This window comes from Octopus sinensis, linkage group LG9 (assembly GCF_006345805.1).
Source record: "Octopus sinensis linkage group LG9, ASM634580v1, whole genome shotgun sequence".
Lineage (NCBI taxonomy): Eukaryota > Metazoa > Mollusca > Cephalopoda > Octopoda > Octopodidae > Octopus > Octopus sinensis.
The window spans coordinates 45220744-45242849 of record NC_043005.1 but is presented as its reverse complement, the minus strand read 5'-3'; positions in this window follow the sequence as shown (position 1 = coordinate 45242849).

Here is a 22106-nt window from a genome sequence, read left to right as displayed (position 1 = left end):
TGCTGTTTTTTTCTGGTATGATAACTATTTAAAGTTTATAGCATGGGTTGGACGGTCAATTAACATCCAAATATCTTTTATCTTTTACTTGTTTCACTCATTAAACTATGACTTTGCTGGAGCACCACCTTGAAGAATTTTAGTTGAATGAATTGACCCAGTACTTAATTTTTAAAGCCTGATACTTATTCTATTAGTTTCTTTTGCCAAACTGCTAAGTTACATGGATGTAAACACACGAACACTGATTGTCAAGTGGTGGTGGGGAACAAATACGGAGACATACACATCAATATATATCATCATCATCATCATTTAGCGTCCGCTTTCCATGCTAGCATGGGTTAGACGGTTCAACTGGGGTCTGTGAAGCCAGAAGGCTGCACCAGGCCCAGTCTGATCTGGCAGTGTTTCTACGGCTGGATGCCCTTCCTAATGCCAACCACTCCGTGAGTGTAGTGGGTGCTTTTTACGTGCCACCCGCACAGGTGCCAGACAGAGCTGGCAAACGGCCACAGACGGATGGTGCTTTTTATTTATATATATATTTCTTTACTACCCACAAGGGGCTAAACATAGAGGGGACAAACAAGGACAGACAAATGGATTAAGTCGTTTACATCGACCCAGTGTGAAACTGGTACTTTATTTATCGACCCCGAGAGGATGAAAGGCAAAGTCGACCTCGGCGGAATTTGAACTCAGAACGTAACGACAAATGAAATACCACTAAGCATTTCGCCCGGCGCGCTAACGATTCTGCCAGCTCGCCGCCTTGTATATATATTTATATATAGGTGCAGGAGTGGCTGTGTGGTAAGTAGCTTGTTTACCAACCACAAGGTTCCGGGCACCTTGCGTGGCACCTTGGGCAAGTGTCTTCTAGTATAGCCTCAGGTCAACCAAAGCCTTGTGAGTGGATTTGGTAGACGGAAACTGAAAGAAGCCCGTCATATATATGTATATATATATATGCGTATGTATGCTTGTGTGTCTGTGTTTGTCCCCCTAGCATTGCTTGACAACTGATGCTGGTGTGTTTATGTCCCCGTTACTTAGCAGTTTGGCAAAAGAGGCCGATAGAATAAGTACCGGGGTCGAGTTGCTCGATTAAAGGCGGTGCTCCAGCATGGCTGCAGTCAAATGACTGAAACAAGTAAAAGAGAAAGAGAGAATTTATGCACACACACACACACACACATACAATGGACTCTTTCAGTTTTCATCAATCAAATTCACTCACAAAGTTTTGGTTGGCCTGAGGCTATAATAGAAGATACTTGCCTAAGGTGCCATGCAGTGAGACTGAACCCAGGGCCATGTGGTTGGGAAGCAAGCTTTTTACCACATAGGCTATAGGAACTTTATATTTTCATTCTGCTAGTCTACCCTTTTTTATTTTCATTCACGAGTCTATCATTTTGTTATGATCTTTCTTTTCAAATATATTGTCTTCATTTCAATTAAGTCTAAAAATAAGGATGAATTTAGTAAAATTACCTTGTCATTATCAAAGTAATGTTTAAGGCAGTGAGCTGTCAGAATCATTTAGTATGCCTGAAAATATGTTTAGGAGCATTTTTGCCAGCTTTATGTTCTGAGTCCAAATTCTGCTGAGGTTGACTTTGCTTTTCATCCTTTGAGAGTTGATAAAATATGTCATAGTTGAGCACAAGGGTTGATGTAGTCGACTTGCTCTTTCCTCTGAAATTGCAGACCTTGTGCCAAAATTTGAAATCAATATTAAAGTGGTATTTAAAATGAATATTTAAGGCGTATTTAAAAGGAATATTTAAGGTATTTAAAAGGAATATTTAAGGAATTTAAGGCGGCGAGCTAGCAGAATCGTTAGCACGTCGGGCGAATGCTTAGCGGTATTTCGGCTGCCGTTACATTGTGAGTTCAAATTCCGCCGAGGTCGACTTTGCCTTTCATACTTTCGGGGTTGATAAATTAAGTACCAGTTAAGCACTGGGGTCGATATAATCGACTTAATACCTATGTCTGTCCATGTTTGTCCCCTCTATGTTTAGCCCCTTGTGGGTAATAAAGAAATAGGTATTTAAAAGGAAAAAATAAAAGTATAAAAGATTAAATTATTGAAAAATTATGGTGATCTTTCACTTTAGGAAAATATAAATGAAATCAGAAATTGACCACCAAAACAACAACCCCCAAAATTCCTTCAACAAGGAAACAAAGAAGAAGTAACAGGAAATTTAGCAACAAAAGAAAATGGGAGGGAATAACAGGCTGTACACCCCAGTCTCTGAACAGTGTATTCAGCCATGCACTGTGGATATACAATCAAAGGCATTGCCACTGAAAATGGCTTGGGACACTCACTGCAATGGACACCTTACGTTGGGGAAATCATTTCTCAGACAGACCAGTATTAGTCTGAATTTATGGAGAAAATCAGCAGTATATGGGCTCCTCTGAACACCTGAGGTCTCAATGGTGACCAGAATGAACAAAAAGCAGATGGTCAAGTTCCAGTATTTGGTTATCTTCCTCTTTTCTGCATTGCAAGTGATGATGTCAGGGTTTGCAGCCAATGTGGCAAGGCTGGAGGTGGAGAATGTGTTACAGCACATCGCATCTCAGTTTAGGGATTTACCTCCCTTGTATAGAAAAAGGGTTACTTCATTGAGACCCTTACCACCCCTACAGTCAAGACCTACCAGCTCCAGTTGTAACTGGGAACCAGCTGTGTTGAAGCCCTTTCTGATGATGTCATTCAGAGCAGTGTGTCAGAATACAATATACACCAAGATGACTTTGGAGGACCAAAAGTTCTATGTGAAATGCAGCAGATTTTAATGTTTACTCTACATGTATACACTATATATTACATTGACTTGTGGGTTGGCTTTTGCTGTTAGCTACTGTGGTAGCTGGTTCAGTTGATGAATGAAAATATGCTTCTTGAGCTGTATGAACAACTTTGAAAATGTTTATTGCACATGATGTCAATTGCATTGGTATTTTACAGATAACAGCAGCAAATATTACATACTGGAAGAGACAGACTGTTTGGAGTTAGGGTCAAGTTATTGATACGACAACCTGTGGCTTGCCCATCACAACTGGAAACATGTGTGCTATATTTGTGGCGATGAAGGTTTTTGTCATCTATCTGCACCATTTGTCTTAGCCACCTTCCTGAGTTGTCTGGCTGGTAAAAATGTTCACCAAACAGTTTTTAAAGGGGACTGGAGGTCAAATTCTAGAATGTTCAAGAAAACCTGTCTACTCTATCACTTCACACTGATTGGTCAGTTAACAGACTAATCATGTGAAACTATAGTAGATGTATGACCACAAATCCAGGGATTTGGTTTTGAATTCCCACTATACTGGAAGATACAGTAACAAAATAGTATGAAAAGCTTTGAAAATAAAGTTAAATACTCAATGTCGTGTTTGTACCTTTCAGTCACATGTTACGTTCCACCATACTTCTCTTTCTGTTAAACCACTGAATTGTCTTTCAAATACATTCCCCCATAATACTTTGTCTGTCCTTGTTTGTCCCCTCTATGTTTAGCCCCTTGTGGGCAATAAAGAAATAAGAAACGTAGACATATATATGTGAAGGAGTGTGACTAAGTCATTTGGGTGTTGGAAACATGATTGTAAGATTGTGGTTTCAGTTCCTGGACCAAGCAATGCATTGAGTTCTTGAGCAAAATACTTCATTTCCCATTGCTTCAGTTCACACAGCTGGCAAAAATGAGTAATCCTGTCTAGGTGGGGAATATGTATGCCATGGAAACTGGGAAACCGTCCCTTATGAGTCAGGCTTGAGAAGGTAACTTCATCAGACACATATACACAAATATATATAGACATATACATAACTATATATAGCATAAAAGTCTATGTATATTACTCCACCATGTATAATAGGCATCTCTCTTTATAAATCTAAACTTGCCTTAAAAGAATCTTATAATGGTGCAAATGTACAAGAGTCTACTATAATCCAGTATATTAGTATTTAATGTTCCATTTTATATAAGCCAGCAAGCAGGCAAAATCATTAGCACACCAGGCAAAATGTTTAGCAGTATTTTGTCTGTCTTTACATTCTGAGTTCAAATTCTGCTGAGGTTGACTTTGCATTTCTTCCTTTCAGGGTTGATAAAAATCAGTACCAGTTAAACACTGGGGTTGAGGCAATCTCCCAAAATTACAGGTCTCGTGATGAAATTTGGAATCGCTATCTTATTTTATATGAGGCAGCAAGCTGGCCAAATTGTTGGGGCATTCTTTTACTCTTTTACTTGTTTCAGTCATTTGACTGTGGCCATGCTGGAGCACCGCCTTTAGTCAAGCAAATTGACCCCAGGACTTACTCTTTGTAAACCTAGTACTTATTCTATCGGTCTATTTTGCTGAACTGCTAAGTTACGGGGACGTAAACACACCTGCATTAGTTGTCAAGCAATGTTGAGGGTACAAACACAGACATACAAACATATACACACACACATACATATATAAATATATATACATATATATGACAGGCTTCTTTCAGTTTCCGTCTACCAAATCCACTCACAAGGCTTTGGTCGGCCCGAGGCTATAGTAGAAGACATTCGCTCAAGGTGCTATGCAATGGGACTAGTAGAAGACACTTGTGTTAGGTACCACACAGTGGGACTGAACCAAGAACTATGTTGATGGGAATCAAGCCTCTTACCACACATCCATGCCTGCACTTATATTAGTTAGTATAAACAAACAACTGTTGAGACAGAAGACTTTTACTGATTTTATGTAGAGAAAACTTGAGAACATCCTGCAATCAGAAGATAGCAGCCTTGTTTCTTTTGATAGCACCAAGATGAAATCACTTCACAGTTTTGAAATGGTATACCTTCCTTACTCATGAATAACAGACAGCTAAAACACTCAAAGAATCTCTGATGGTCTTTCATGATGACTGCCCAAAAGAACCTGAAAATGTTTGAGCTGAACAGGAATGACATCAACATCATCTATAGCATTGCCAAAATTACACCTCAAAGTCTTCAGTAGAAGAAAATAGTCTTTCCAAAACATAAATAGGACTCATATTAGAATACTGATTATGCATCTAAAATAGTGCATCTGCATCTGCTACTCATACAACCATCCTAGACAGCAGTGCAAAACAGGCCACTTGGGTGGTTCGTTGGCTGGTTGGTTGGTAAATACTTACACCACAGATTACTTTAGTAGCAAACACATCAAAATACTGTTTCTCTTTCTGTCTTAGCTACGGTTACTATACAGATTCTGTTCACCATTTTTATTTAGATTCATTTCTAGAGTTCACATTAAACACTGACTTCATTTCTTCAGCTTCTGGAATCTTCTCCTTGCCTACATAAATCCTATAGGTATATGAAGTTGCAGAGGTTCAAGCTGTTTAAACCCTTTTAGCTCTCAGATTACTCTGTCAAATGTAATACTTATTTATTCATATTGTTTTGAATGAATCATGCATTATCATCTAGCTTCAAGATTTTGATAATGTAACTGTTTATATTTAGAATGACATTGTTGGGTAGGTGTGAGAGGCTGGATTCAGCCAATTTAAACCTAAAACAGGTAGAATATTTGATAAGGCTGGTTTAAACGCTAAAGGGTTAATTAGCTACTAGAACCACAAAATCTTAATGCGCTTTAGAAACAGGGATTGACTGAAAAGTAGGAAAAGAATGGTTAGAAACTTAATACAGTGTACTCAATACAAACTATATTAAGTGTACTCAAAACAAACTACAGGTATGCAAAAATACATTAAGCTTCTGAGAAATGTCACTGAAAACTACGACTTAAGAGATTTGTTTTCTTTTATGCAAGTTGTTGTTGTGTTAATCCAAGATCATTCCTTAAAGAGTAGACATGTAAATCAAATGCATGATAATCCAGTATGTATTCTGTTATTCTTTTGTTCTTTTAATTGTTTCAGTTATTTGACTGTGGTCATGCTGGAGCACTGCCTTTAGTCGAACAAATCAATCCCAAAACTTATTCTTTGTAAGCCTAGTACTTATTCTCTCAGTCTCTTTTGCTGAACTGCTAAGTTATGGTGACGTAAACATGTCAACATCGGTTGTCAATTAATGGTGGGGGGACACGCACACACACACACACACCACACACACACACACACACACACACACACACATACAACAGGCTAGTTTCAGTTTCCATCTACAAGGCTTTGATCAGTTCGAAGCTATAGTAGAAGACACTTGTCCAAGGTGCCACGCAGTAGGACTGAACCCAGAACCATGTAGTTGGTAAGCAAGCTACTTACCACACCATCACATATATATCTATTTAACTTCATGTAACTACAAATTTCTGCTCCAACTTTCAGAGTGTGCTTCTTTTTTGGGATATATGATCCATTTGATACCTGGACACAGAATTTCTTACGAAGGCCACCACGTGGTTTACTTGTGTGTGTGTGCGTGTGTGTGATCAATAACTGGGAGTAATTTGTTTGGGGAAAACTCTTGAAGGTGGTGCACCATCATGGCAGCAATCTAATAACTGATAGAAAATAAAAAATAAAACACTATTGAAAAAGTTGCAAGTTGCAATGAAAATTTTAGTAAAAATAAATAAGTAAATGAGTGAAAATCGGTGAGAGTGTTAAATTAATAAGGCACTAAAAGAGAATGACTCTCACCAGACACAATAAAAGATAAAAGTTTTAATAAATAAGATATAATATTCTGAAACATAGTAAAACAAAATTTGCTACATCTTGGGTGAAGCAGGAGGGGAAGAACATTGCAATGTAGGCACCATACCCGGGGTGGTACCACATAAAAAGCACCTATACTGGTGCCATGTAAAAAGCACCCATACTGCTGCCATGCAAAAAGCACCCACATAAAAGCATCTATGTTAGTGTCATGTAAAAAGCACTCATGTTGGTGCCATGTAAATGGTTCCTGTGCTGGTTCTATTTAAAAAGTTCTTATGCTAGTGCCTCATAGAAAACACTGGTGCTGGTGTCACGTAGAAAGTACCCAGTACACTCTGCAAAGTGGTTGGCACTAAGAAGTGCATCCAGCTATGTAAACCATGTGAAAACAGACAACTGGAGCCTGGAGCAGACTTCTGGCTTGCCAGCTCCTGTCAGACTGTCGAACCCATGCCAGCATGGAAAACAGCCTTAGTGGCTTTCAAGTTTTTCAGCATCAGACCCCTCACTCAGCCAGGGTCAGTGAAGTCCCATATTGCATCCCAGTGGCAGCAAGCCATCAGTCTGTCCTCTTTATCCAAAGCCACCTAACGGTTTTCTCTACAGCTTTGGTGATGGCATTTATAGCCTGCCTCTTTGCTGCCTCAGTAATTCCAAGTCCAATCTGTGTCATGCAGAATGGATTGCTCACACAATTGCCTCACAACATGCTCAACAATCCTGGCTTCTGCACAGCATTAACATCTCTTGGTATTTGGCAAACTTTCTCTCATGAGCCTCCCCCACGAGGTCTTCCTAGGGTACTGTCAGTTCCCATGTGATGACCTGTTTGGTGGAATTTGAGAAGATAACTGTCTAGGTGGAGTTCCACTGGAACAATAAACATCCTATTATTTCCCATGCCCTGATTACATATAAAATAGTTTACATAATTAACTCTCATGATTATTTTATTACTTCGAAAGTTTTTCATAGCTCTGTCTGCTGTTATCATTACTGTGGGTCCTCTGCCTTTCTTTCCTCTCACACCCCAATAAGAATTTTAGTTTATCTTTATTTATGGTTCTCAGTCTTCTTTTTGACTTCATGTTGCTCTGGTAATCAAACAAAAAATTACTTACCCATTCCAAAAGAAAAGTTAACCATTTCTATGGCAAGTTTCACAAAACAAAACATAAACACAAAGCAAACACATAGATAGATACATACATACAAATACACATACACACACACATATACACACACACGCATACTCACATGCATTTATATATATATATATATTCATTCATACACACGCACTTTAGTTCCAAGCTGCATCTCACAGACAGACCAGGTTATAATACATACATACATACATACATACATACATATTTATATATATATATATATATATACACACACAAATGCATATACAGGGGGTTGGTGGAAAGTAACTAGGCATAAGAAATTGCTTATAGAATTTTTAGTATCACTGAAGTCATGATGGAGACATTCTTTAAACCAACGACACTAATGAAGATTTTTTATTTTTTCCTTGCCTTATTTCTTATTTCTAATTTTCCAGATGGCCAAATGCTTGACTGTTCAGGGGTGAGCTAATTTAGTAGCACACTATGAAGTGTAGAATTTCATTGTTTTGGTTCAGAGATGGTGGCATGCATAGAAAGAAAGGTAAGCATGCAACACAGTGTTGGGAGACAATGAAAAGTTGTCATGCAAAGCTGATGACTATAGGCTCTGTGAAAGAAGTGGCCATCCAACCACATCCTGATTAGCGAGAATACAGCAACAGTGCAGGAAATGTTTAATCACAGCCTGCAAAAATCAGCACATCAAGCAGCTTGTGAAAGTGGACTAATGTGATACACAATATAAATGGTGTTGCAATTTTTGTCTGTGGAAACCCCATTACTTGCAGGAGCTAAAACCTAAAGACTGTGACCACAGAATGGAATATGGTGAGTTAATGCTAGGTTGGCATGAAGATTGACCTGAATTGTTTGGAAACATCCTCTGGAGTGACGAGGTTGTATTCCATGTTGATGGTTTCATCAATTGTTACAACTGCCATTACTGAGCGTTGTGTGATAAGGATCTGAACATGATGGTTAAGAGGATGCAAGCTTGGAATGATAGCAACAAGAGTTGTTGGCCCATTACTTCTGCATGACACCATGAATGTGGACTGCTGTCTTCAGATGCTTGAAAATTATGTGTGGCTCACAGGGTCTGGCTGGGATAACATTGGTGACCTAATATTCAAGCAGGACGGTGCATCACCCTTTTTTGCTCTTACTGTGCATGCTTGGTTAGACCAACATTTTCCAAGATGTATAATTTTCACATTACCATTCTGCAAAACCAGTTACTGATTCCTATGGTAAAATCTATAAATGCTGACTGGTATGAATTTAGCTTCACCACTTGCAATGACAATGAATCCTGTCACTAAGCTCTCTGCACTTGTGGGTTTCTCACCTAAAAGCAATATAGCATCGCTTCTGCACTCGCCCTATTCACCAGATTTAGCACCTGAAGACTTTCATCTCTTCCCCAAAATGAAGATGAAGCTCAAAGGTCACTGCTTAACACCATTGTTGAGATCTAGATTGAATCATAGAAGGTCCTCAACTTATAGAAAACGACTTCCAGGCTGGATTCTAAACATAGCAGGAATGCTGGGACCAGTGTACTGCTGCATAAGGTGACTATTTCAAAGGAGATAATGTTAAAACATAGGTAAATAAATTATTTTTTATTAAACATAACTAGTTCAGGAACTTTTTGACACCACCTCATATAGTAGAAGATGTTTCTTAGCACCCAGCCATGTCTGCATCCATATAGAATGTAGTCTTGGACACACTATTTATATATTAAGTAGCAAACTGAGTGCTAGCGTACTTGATGTAGTAAGCCAAGAAATTTTAATTAATTAATTAATTAAAATTGCAGATGTGGTGAGGGATGTGAAGCAAAATCATTATGCTAATGATTAATTCTCATCAAGAAAAGCAAGGGAAGATGACTCTGAATTTTAAGCTGATTAAAAATATTATGTTGTGAGTGATCTGAGGACAGCCTAGTAATGGCTAGAACACTTTTGATCAGAGGTCTGCTTGGTCAGATGCAACTTGGAGCTAAACCACAGCAACAACAATAAAAACATCAGAAACAACAATTAAATGATGCCCAAGCCTTGAATCTTTGGACACTTAATCTAATAAAAAGATAATTGTCATGGTTATTATGCTAATTAATATCTATGATGTACATGATATAATACCAGACATAAATATATAACAACAGTAGGGATTCTATTCTTAGTAATTTTTCAGAAACTGGAGCAAATCAATTCCATTCAATGGGGAACACAAATTAATTGGAATATTTTCCCTATGCTTCCATGAAACACAATAACTATTCTGTCTCTACAGCAGTCTGGATAATCTGCCAGGTACATCATATTTGCTTCATCATGAAGCTTTTTCTATTTTGAAAATGTTCTAAATAATTTTCCACTGTATGCAACTCATATCTTTTTTGTTAGTTATAAACCCACTGTTACCATTGGCAAATAATGTGTGTCATTTCTCAAGCCTCTGGTTGGTAGATTAACTTTCTGAAGGAGGCTGTTTTATATTACTTCACCCTCTGATGGAGCAGTGAATGAGTCATCAGCATTTTTAACCAACAAAACTTGCAAAGAATTATTGTGTGCATGGTTAGATTAAATTGTTGCAGGTTTAGCAACTACAGCTAATCTGCAAATGAATAATGCTTCACAACCAACCACTACCAAACTTTGACCCTTTTCTAATTAGACTCCTACTTATATAATTAACACATATAAAAATATTAGCCAGATCAAACACGCTTAGGTGTTTGGTTTAAGATCTAGTTAAGTATGGCTGCTGCTGCATAGTTAAGGCACTCCTTTTGAAACCACATTGTCCCTGGTTCAATTTAAGTGGAAGGTTCTTTTGATAATAATCTATTAGCATAGGCTTGGGTCAACACAATCATTCTGGGGTGCATTTGATTGATGGAAATTCATATATATATATATACACACAGGGTAAATTGTCACCATTTTATACTTTTAATTTCATGCATGTGCATTGTTTGTTTTTGATTTTGTTGATTACACAATATATAGTAAGGTCAGTTGGGCACCGTCTGTGAGAAAAAAACACCATGATGCGATTCAGTCTGCCAGAAATTTGGAAACAACATGCTGTACTGCTTGGCATTCATGTTGGAAGCACCAATATGAACATTTCAGAATGTTTGAGTGTCAATCTCAGGACAGTGCAATTTGAGGACATATACGGAGGGTGATAAAAATCAAACAACCAGTCAACATCATGGTGTTTGAAGTGATCACTAGTGATGACAACGTTATGCCTCCATTCATCTTTCTACATAGCTTCAGACACAATACAAAGGTCTGCATCAAGTGCCTGGAAGAGGTAGTACTGCCATGGGTCAAGAGGGTGGTTACTGGAAAACTCTATGCTTGGCAACAGGTCTTTGCACCAGGCTACACAAGCAAGAGAATCCAGTCATATATATATATACATATCAATATATGGGTACAGGATGTCACCAACAGTAAACAAGATGAAATACTAAAACAAATAAGTTCAATACACAAACAACGAGAGAAACAAATGGAAAACTGGACAAGTAACATAAAGAACGACCCTTCATCAGTTGTTGACTGTCTATCTACTCCTCATTTCGAGCATTGAACGACAGTATGAGTCTTCGAAGACAGTTGCTCCCATAAGTACCAAAATAAAATTGGAGATTTATGGAGGGTCAAAGTTGGGAACAAAAACAGGACAGTGGAGACATACAAGGAAACTGAACAGAAACAAACATGAAATGTCATTAGACCTGAACAATGGTAAAATAGCTAATGCTGGAGAAATAGTTTAAAAAGCACTTGAATTTGCACAGCATAAAAATTACTGGTGAAGCTGTCAGAGCCAATGTACAGACTACTATGCTGAGCAACTGCAAAAAAATTATGGAAGTGGGGTTACATATCAGAGTAAGTATATAATTGTTATATCCTTATGGATAAACAAATATGCTGCAACAGTGTAATAACAATATAATAGAAACAAGCAGCAGTAACCACATGAAACGTAACAACACTCTTTTAAGAGCCAACAATCCAATACTCTAACTTGAACTGTAAAGTTTGACCTATCAACCTACGAACTGTGGAACTAGCACAAACTACCTCACCTATTCAGACCACTACTACTTATATGTAGTGGTCCCATCCATTCTCACAAGGGGGCATCATACGCTCACACAGCAATACTATTGATGAAACTGCACATATTTGCATGCTGTGAAAACTTTTATGTCTTGAAATTAAGCATCAATACCAGGATTTAAAACTTCTAAAAATCAGATGACTCTTCTTCTGAGAAGAAATGTTGAAATACTGGTGTTGATATGAAATTAAAACTCCAACTCATGCATTACTCTGAAGATCAAAGGATTTTCAAGAGTTACACTCAAATTTACTTCTGATTTGATATTCAAATAAGAAGGCATAGGTGATGAAGAGGCTTATGAAGAATTGTTTACATATACTGTGTCTGCTCCCAAAAGATATAGTACCAGATGTAATATTTTGAACAAAGCATTGCTCCTTTTAGACAATGTCCAAACCTCCCAGTGAACTTAAAAGTGCTTTTTGTTAAGGTGAGAATGAAATATATTCCCAAGAATACAACATCTTTGCTCCAGCCAATGGATTGTGACAGGGAGAATAAACCTAGAGTTAGAAACTTCTGGAAGAAGTTCAACATAATGGATATTGTGGATAGCAGAGTTGAGTCATGAGACAAAGTGTAACCCTCAACCTTGAATGGTATTTGGAAAAATGTATAATCAAACTGTATCCGTGATTTTACAAGTTTTCAACAAACAAGAGGTCTACATCAAATTTAGAAAGACATAGTGACATTTACAAGTGATGAAAGGTTTGAAGAAGTCATAGAATATGGTGTGTTTGAATTGCTGTTTCATACAGGAAATTTATTTAAAGAGGGACTAATGTTATAAGAACAAGGGCAAATTGAAAATGCAGATGGGAATTCAGAAATAGAACTGACTCCATATAACTGACTGCAAAAAATACCATTAAAGATTTTGCATTCAAATATGGTCTGCAAGTTTTTGCTGATAATAGCCCTATTTGTGCATTTAACAAAATATAACAAGAGGTATTTACAATGAGCTCAGTTCCTACACTGAGCTATGCAAAGAAATAATGCACCATAAACATCAAACAATTTTAGATAGGCTCTTCACCTTTCAGGTGATAGAAAATCCTGTCCCTCATCCTTCCAGTAAATCTCATTCCACCATAACCCCTCACACATTGGTCAATATCTTTCATGTTAGAAGCATACTCTACTGCTGTTTTACAATTATTATTTACTCCTTAATGAATTTCTCTTCAAACGTTTTAATGTATACATATTGTACTGTATACATTTATAATTGTTATTTTCATGCATAAAAGTGGTCATGTTGCTTCCTTTTGCTCTCAGTTTTTTTTCCTCTAAAAATCCATTGGAGCATATTCTCACTTTAGAATATGGAAATTAACGAGAAAATTAATTTTGCATTACAAGCAAGATTTTCCTGAACACATTATTTCTGTAAACACAAGGATTTCTTGTACTTTTGATTTATTTATTGTGCATTCTATTTTCAAATTACTAAGGAGTAATATCAATCAAGATGACATTATCCATTTTTTATATGGTACAATGATCATAAGCAAGCTATCAAAATATTTAAAGGTTTAAGGGCTTGTTTTCTTTCTCAATAAGAAAAAAAATCCTTTTAATTTCTTGCCTTTTAATTTGAACATAATTATCATCTACACCTTTGAAAACTCTATCTTTGCAAAAAATTTATATTATTAAGAAAGTTATGAGGAGACAAATCAGTAATGAAGCTCCAAACTATGGTTATACCATTCTTTTACACTTCTCTTAAAATGTGAAACTTCTAGGGTAAAAAATGTTGGAAAAGGTTCACTAAGTTTAGCCTTTTTGAAAAATGTTAGATTTATTTACTGATATGACTGCTTATATTTTTTTTTATGATCTGCATTTAATACATGTGAAAAAATATTTTGTATTAACAGAGAGGTTTCACTGGAGACAAAATAATTATTTGTCAAAGTCATTACAAGACAGTTATTTGTTTTTAAAAAATGTTGTTAAAAAGTTTTTATGATTCACAATGTGTAATTAATGTGTTTAAAAATATTTTAATATAATTAATGTGGTTAAAAATGTTTTAGAATTAACTTAACATTCCATAAAGCAATAAAAATTCTGCAGTCAAATGTAAGCAGACATATTAGCAACTGGTGTTAGAACAATTAGGTGTATGAATTGAAAAGTTGTCTGTTAATTAAGTTTCGTAAGAGAGAGAAAAAAAAGTTAAGTAAATTAGACAAGTGTTGAACAGGTGAAGAACATATAATCGCTGTTATATTATATTATTGAATCCTAGCTGCAAGTGTAAATATGATGTCGAAATCTTGTTTACATAACCTAAAATAGTAATAGAGGAAATCCAGCAGACCATGACAGTTATAATTAGCTGTATTACAATGTTCATATTACATCCTGATATGTTAATAGAATAAATAATAGTTAGAGACAAAATGTAAGGAATTAGATAGTGATTATTATTGTTAGTTACATATCCAGGTCATCCCTGATTGAATAAACCTTTGATCAAAGATATTTCAGTCTTGGTTTTCCCATTATTTAATCTGACATTATATATCTTGGATATAATATATCATACTTTTTCTTAAAGATGGTTGGGTGTGACTTGAACAGTATTTGGACCCTACTTCTCTCAGATAAATTAACGACATAGGTACTCTGTGGTTCATCATCATTGAGCTGTTTAACCCATTAACATTCAGCTCACTGCCTTCCTGTGTTTCTATTTTCTGAGGGAAAATATAACTTTGCTTTGAAATAGGTAAGGGTTGGTGACAGGAAGGGCATCTGTTTCAATAAACTTCATCCAATCCATGCAAACATGGAAAAATAGATGACAATTATGACAGTGAAGATCTATCTATCTATCTATCTATCTATCTATCTATCTATCTATCTATCTATCTATCTATCTATCTATCTATCTACCTACCTATATATATATATATATATATATATATATATATATATATATATAAATAATAATAATAATAATAAAATGAATGGTTTATACCAGGTACCTTACTGGTAAAGTATGGTCACTTTCACAGAGTCCATTAAGTATATGGTAAATGAAAGGCGGAAGATGGAAGATACGAGAATTTTTATAAATCAGGACAATTGTTTTGACACATCTAGTATTGATCCATTATGGCTGGGTTACTCAACAACAGATTCAGGAGCATCAGTTGGTGCAGACATGTCTCTTTGGGTGATAAATAGATGTAACATTCAACATCTTTGGCTGATTTTGTGTGGTGACTGAAGGAAGGTAAAATTAAGTATAATATAACTTGGTCCATAGTAAGGCATGCAAGACCATACGATATCATTTCCAGGAGATGCCAACTCTGCTCCAAGGAATCCCTGTCTATTCTGTGGACCAATGAGAAGATCATTAATAGAATTTCTGAAAGACTCTTAAGATGCCTACATGCATATAAATGTATTTTCATACAATGCAGTGAGAATGAATTTGAGTAACAGTTAACATAATTTACCTGAAGGTATGGATGAATTAAGTTTAGTTTTAATCTCCCCATTCTTATAAACTCCAAGTCAGGGCTGGCCCTAAGGTAATTGACACTCTAAGTGAATCAAATTTTAAATGCCCATCCCCTTCCACAAGATGGGGGATAGCAAGTGAAGCAAGCCCAACAAGCTGGGGATTTCACCAAGAAAGTTTTTAGAAATATGAATAAACATAGGAGCAATTTGAAGTCACTTGTAAATTAAAATTTTAAAATTTATTTCTTAAAAATTAATGAAAAAATATATAATAACTAATAAACATGATGTATTGAAAATTTAATATTTTACTAATTGGATGCAAGCAAATATAGTAAACAAACAGTAGTTCACCAAGCCGTTCTTTGTATTTTCCTTCTTTGATTTGATTTGATTCAAAGGTGTTGTTTTTCTATAATTGGTTGTTGAAATATTTAAATACTGTTGTTTTTTACTCTTGATACTTAAAAGTTAATTTTGCAAGCTTTCTGTCTCGCAAAATCTTTTACAAGCACTTGAGGTGGAAGTTTTCTACAAATTTCATGTTCTATGGAAATTGTAGCTAGTCCAGTGAGTCTCTCTTGTGCCATTGAAGTTCTTACAAATGTCTTTATTAATTTAAGTTTTGAAAAGCTACGCTCTCTGCTTGCAACACTTACTGGTAAGGTTAGCAGGATTCTGAGAGTGATCTACACATTTGGAAAGCCTTCTCTTTGTTGCCGCTCACAAAATAGCTCAAGCACTTTCAGAGAAACATAGGATTTTTCAAGTCTTCTTGATATGACATTTGGTTCATTAGATAAATCTTTAGCATCAATATCCTTTGACTCTCCAACCTGTTGGGCAGACTCAAGTTTTATGCAAAATTCCATTACTTGATGAGAAGTTTGATATTGCAAAAATTTTATATCATACAGAAAGCCAAAGATGGAATTTACTTATATCAGTTGTTCAAAGAATTCTGAAACAGAGAGAGTTTGCAAATGCAAATGAACAATTCTTCATCACTACATCCATAGCAGAAGTTGATATTGAAAAATTGAAAAACCTTTTGAAAGAAGTGAATCATATATATAAAGCAATGTTAATTTTTAAGAAAAAAATAAATTGAATACCCTTTTATTTTTCTGGAATGAAATCATTTACACATGCCAAGTATGGAGGCAATTTGCACAGCCGTTTTGGCATGAAAAGTGAATACACACATAAAACTCTATTTCATTAAATAGATTACAAAAACAGCTTAAGTCAAGTTCAAAATAATTGAGTACATTACTCAGACAAATTTGACAGGCCTTTCTAATAGAATTTGAATGGTTTCTTGAAGTAAAAATCATATAAGAATTTAATGTAAACATCTATTAAATAATTATCAATCGTATGATTAAAATTAAGTGAAAAAGGAGCTAAAAATCCCAATGGAATATGCCCATGGACAAAAAACTTCTTTTTAAAAACCTCCCTGGCTCCTCCCGTGATTTAATTCGCAAGAAAAAATTCTCACAGAAACAAAACTGCTGTGTACATGTAGCAAAACCATGACATAAAAATTTTGCCGATGCCTAACCAATGCTGATTAAAATTTTTTTGGGGCGAGACATTGGTACATTACCAATATATATAATATAGGGGTAGTGTCAATTTGCCATTATACAATTTATTACAACTGTTAAGTATATTACACATACTGTTGAATATTTTAACAACGATTGTAAAAATATACACATATGTTAAATTTAAAAATGCCTAAAATTAAACTGAGCAGTAATTTTCAAACGATTGGGCTGTGCCATGGGACGAAGCTTTAGAAGGAACATTGGATTTCAGAAGTGTAACTGAAATCTTTATCAAACTTTACTTACTAATTGTTGATAATTTGATAACTGAATTTTTTTATTATAATAACTAAATTATCACTTTATAATTATAGATTTCTTAAATTCTCTCTTTTCTAAGTTAGTACCTCCCAAGACATCGCAAGATTTTGTTGATCCCCTAGATGTTGTAACCCTAGGCAGTCGCATAGTGGTAGATCTGGCCCTGCACCAAGTAACTATTTAACTTGCTATGTGAACTTGTGTGCACCAAACCACATAAGTGCATATACTTACATCTTCATGGATGCTTGCATGAGCAAATGTACATGCACCGTGCAGCTTGTGTGAAGGTGTTTATACATCCATATCTGTTAATGGTTAATTTATTACTTTTCTCCTTGTATTGCGTATACATTTCTTTTTTGCATCTGTTATTTCATAATTGATCTTCTATACAAATGAAGATGTATCTTTTGATTTGCTGCTTTTCTTTACACGAAATGAGAAAATATTGGGTTGTCCAGAAAGTTTGTGCCGATTTTTAAAGGAAAGAAAAAGGTCAATAAATACTTGCCATTACATTTTTTAATCAACCAAATATGAACCATTTTGTTGCACAATGCATCTCCATCTTTCCATTAACTTCAAAATACTCTCTTCCCAGAACTGAGGTGGTTTCATGGCAAAGAATTCATCAAGGTATCTTTTTACGTCATCCAAGGAATTGAAATTTTTACCATTAAGACTATCCTGCAGAGACCTGAATAAGTGGAAATCTGAAGGAGCAATATCTGGTGAATATGGAGGGTGGAGTAACACATACCATCTGAGCTGCAGCAATTTTTGTCTGGTTCCCAAATCATCAAGTACCAAAAATGAACTTTCTTATCTTCCATTTTAAAGGGTTACAGAATTAGCACAGGTTATAGGAACATAAACCTTCTTCCATGAAAGGATAGCTTAAACTGTGCTCCAAATGGAGGTATAGTCAAATCCTATTTTATGGACTCAACCATGTTCTAAAATAAGTTAAAAGGTAAGCTATTATAAACTGGCATGAACTTTCCGGACAACCCAATACATTGCAGAACTGTTATCTTAATGAGTTATATCTATTTATCACCTGAAGAGACATGCTAGATATTTGTGTACATTCTGAATTCAAATTCCACTGAGGTTGATTTTTGCCTTTCATCCTTTCGGGGTCAATGAAGTTAGTACCAGTTAAGCACTGGGATTGATGTAATTGACTTGTCTCCTTCCTCAAAATTGCTGGCCTTGTGCCAAAATGTGAAATCAATAAGACAGGCAGCGATCTGTAAATGATTAGAAAAGAATATCTTAAACAAAGAATGTTGTCTCGTTGCTGTTTAATAGCTCAATAAGTAGGAAATTGTTTTAGTAACCTTAACCAGCAAATTATCCAAGAAGGTTTCAAGATCTGTATTACACCTACTTATTCTTGAAGGTAATAAGAGAGGACCGAGTTAAATCTCAGCTCATGTTTCTAGAACAGATTTCTTACAAACTGTCACCAATTGCTTTACTACTGCAACTCAGCTGTGTGTGTGTGTGTGTGTGTGTGTGTGTGTGTGTGTGTGTGTGTGTGTGTGTGTGCATGTGTATGTGTGTGTGCATACATGCATATATGATTTAACAAATATCAAAATGATTCAATTTAGTTGAAGCATGAAATATTTTTCTGATTTGTGAATAAGTGTGTTATATCCACCAATAGGTATGTGTGTGTGTGTGTGTGTGTGTGTGTGTGAGAGAGAGAGAGAGAGAGAGAGAGAGAGAGAGAGAGAGAGAGAGGAAGTGCAGAAATACCTGAAAATCTTGTCATAAGAAAATCTTAGCACGAAAATAATTTGGGGATGTATTTGAGTGTGTTTGTATGCATGTGTGTATGTATGTATATATGTTTGTAAATGTGAACAGGGAGAGTGTGCATGCATGTGTGTATAATACGATATGTATATACAAGTCTGTACTTTCTTGTAAGTTACAAATTGATGTGTTTTAATCTTTGTTCCCATTGTGCATGCTTGATTTTATACATCTCCAGTCTAGCGAAACCTACATACATATCGATAAAGACCTTCCTTAATCCAAATGAAAATGACACTGTTCTCTACAATGATTCTCACGCCTCTGAATTTTTTTCAATTCAAATTCTAATTTTGTAGCTAACGTATTTCTTGCTAGGTTCGAGGATTATTCTATATCTTTACTGTTACCCAAATCTCTCCCTTCACCCCAGGATCGATGTCATCGAACAGAGCCACACAAGATGGTGTGTATCTTTTGGGAGTCCCTTATGAGAGTTCCCTAACAAATAAGGAGTAAACAGGGAAGCATTTCCTCACCATTGATACAAGTCAACTAGGGTTTTGTCATAGGTTCAGCTCTGCTTGTCTTGCAGATTTCCAATACTTTCTTAGTTTAGATGATGCCCCATGATTTTCAGTTAACTTTCCCGGTGTGCGTGCACAGATTTTATCCTAACCATATGCAAGTACATATTCATAATCTTAAACCCTATTAAGAATAATTTGTGGAGGATGACAAAAGTGGTGGTAGTGACATTGGTAGTGGTGGAGGATTTCTTTCCTCAATACAACTCCATACATTACTGAAGGGAAATAGACGTTTGCTTTCATTTTCTAGGTCAACTATTTCTGTCCCCTCCACCTGAATCATTAACAATTTGTGCGCATGTGAGCACGCAGCTATATGTGTATGTATGTGTGTGTGTATATGTATATATGCATGTATGTATACATACACCCAAACATACACCCATACACACACACATATATTTGTGTGTCTATGTGTGCATATAGGCATGAATAGATAGATATACATAGACATGTATGATTGCACATTTTTATATATAAACATGTATCCACATATCTATCTACCTATCTATCTATCTATCTATCTATCTATCTATCTATATCTATATATATGTATGTGTATATATACATATATGTGTGTGTATATATATGTGTGTGTATAAATATATATATATATATGTATGTATATATGTATATGTATGAATATATGTATATTTATATATATGTGTGTGTATATACATATATATGCACATACATACATACATACATACACACACACACATATATATATATATATATGTTTATATATATACATATACATATATGTATGTATGTATATATATATATCATCATCATCATCATCATCATTTAACGTCCGCTTTCCATGCTAGCATGGGTTGGACGGTTCAACTGGGGTCTGGGGAGCCCGAAAGCTGCACCAGTCCAGTCAGATCTGGCAGTGTTTCTACAGCTGGATGCCCTTCCTAACGCCAACCACTCCGAGAGTGTAGTGGGTGATTTTATGTGTCACCGACACAGGTGCCAGACGAGGCTGGCAAACGGCCACGCTCGGATGGTGTTTTTATGTGCCACCGACACAGGTGCCAGACGAGGCTGGCAAACGGCCACGCTCGGATGGTGTTTTTATGTGCCACCGACACAGGTGCCAGATGAGGCTGGCAAACGGCCACGATCGGATGGTGCTTGTTACGTGCCCACAGCACGGAGGCCAGTCGATGCGGTACTGGCTACGGCCACGTTCGGATGGTTTTCTTGTGTGCCACGTGCCACCGGCACTGGTACCACAAGGATACAAATTCCATTGATGTTCATCTATTTTGATTTGTTTTGATTTGATTTTCACTTGCCTCAACAGGTCTTCACAAGTGTCACAAGAAGGAAGGTATGCACAGGTGGACTGACTACGTCCCAGGTAGGGCCCACGGGTTATGACCTGACTAGTCTTGCCGGGTCTTCGGATGGTGTTTTTATGTGCCACCGACACAGGTGCTAGATGAGGCTGGTGAACGGCCACGATCGGATGGGGTTTGTCATGTGCCCACCGCACTGACTACAGCACTGATGGATTTCTTGTGTGCCACAGGCACTGGTACCACAAGATACAAATTCCATTGATGTTCATCTATTTTGTCTATTTTGATTTGATTTGATTTGATTTTGATTTTCACTTGCCTCAACCGGTCTTCACAGGTGTCACAAGAGGAAGGTATGCACAGGTGGACTGACTAGTCTTGCCGGGTCTTCGGAAGGTGTTTTTTATGTGCCACCGACACAGGTGCCAGATGAGGCTGGCGAACGGCCATGATCGGATGGTGTTTGTTACGTGCCCACAGCACGGAGGCCGGTCGATGCGGAACTGGCTACGGCCACGTTCGGATGGTTCTCTTGTGTGCCACCGGCACTGGTACCACAAAGTGTGTGCCACCGGCACTGGTACCACAAAGATACAGATTCCATTGATGTTCATCTATTTTGATTTGTTTTGATTTTGATTTTGATTTTCACTTGCCTCAACCGGTCTTCACAGGTGTCACAAGAGGAAGGTATGCACAGGTGGACTGACTACGTCCCAGGTAGGGGCCATGGGTTATGGCCTGACTAGTCTTGCCGGGTCTTCGGATGGTGTTTTTATGTGCCACCGACACAGGTGCTAGATGAGGCTGGCGAACGGCCACGATCGGATGGTGTTTGTCATGTGCCCACAGCACGGAGGCCAGTCGATGCGGTACTGGCTACGGCCACTTTCGGATGGTTTTCTCTTGTGTGCCACCGGCACTGGTACCACAAAGATACAAATTCCATTGATGTTCATCTATTTTGATTTGTTTTGATTTGATTTTGATTTTGATTTTCACTTGCCTCAACAGGCCTTCACAAGTATCACAAGGAGGAAGGTATGCACAGG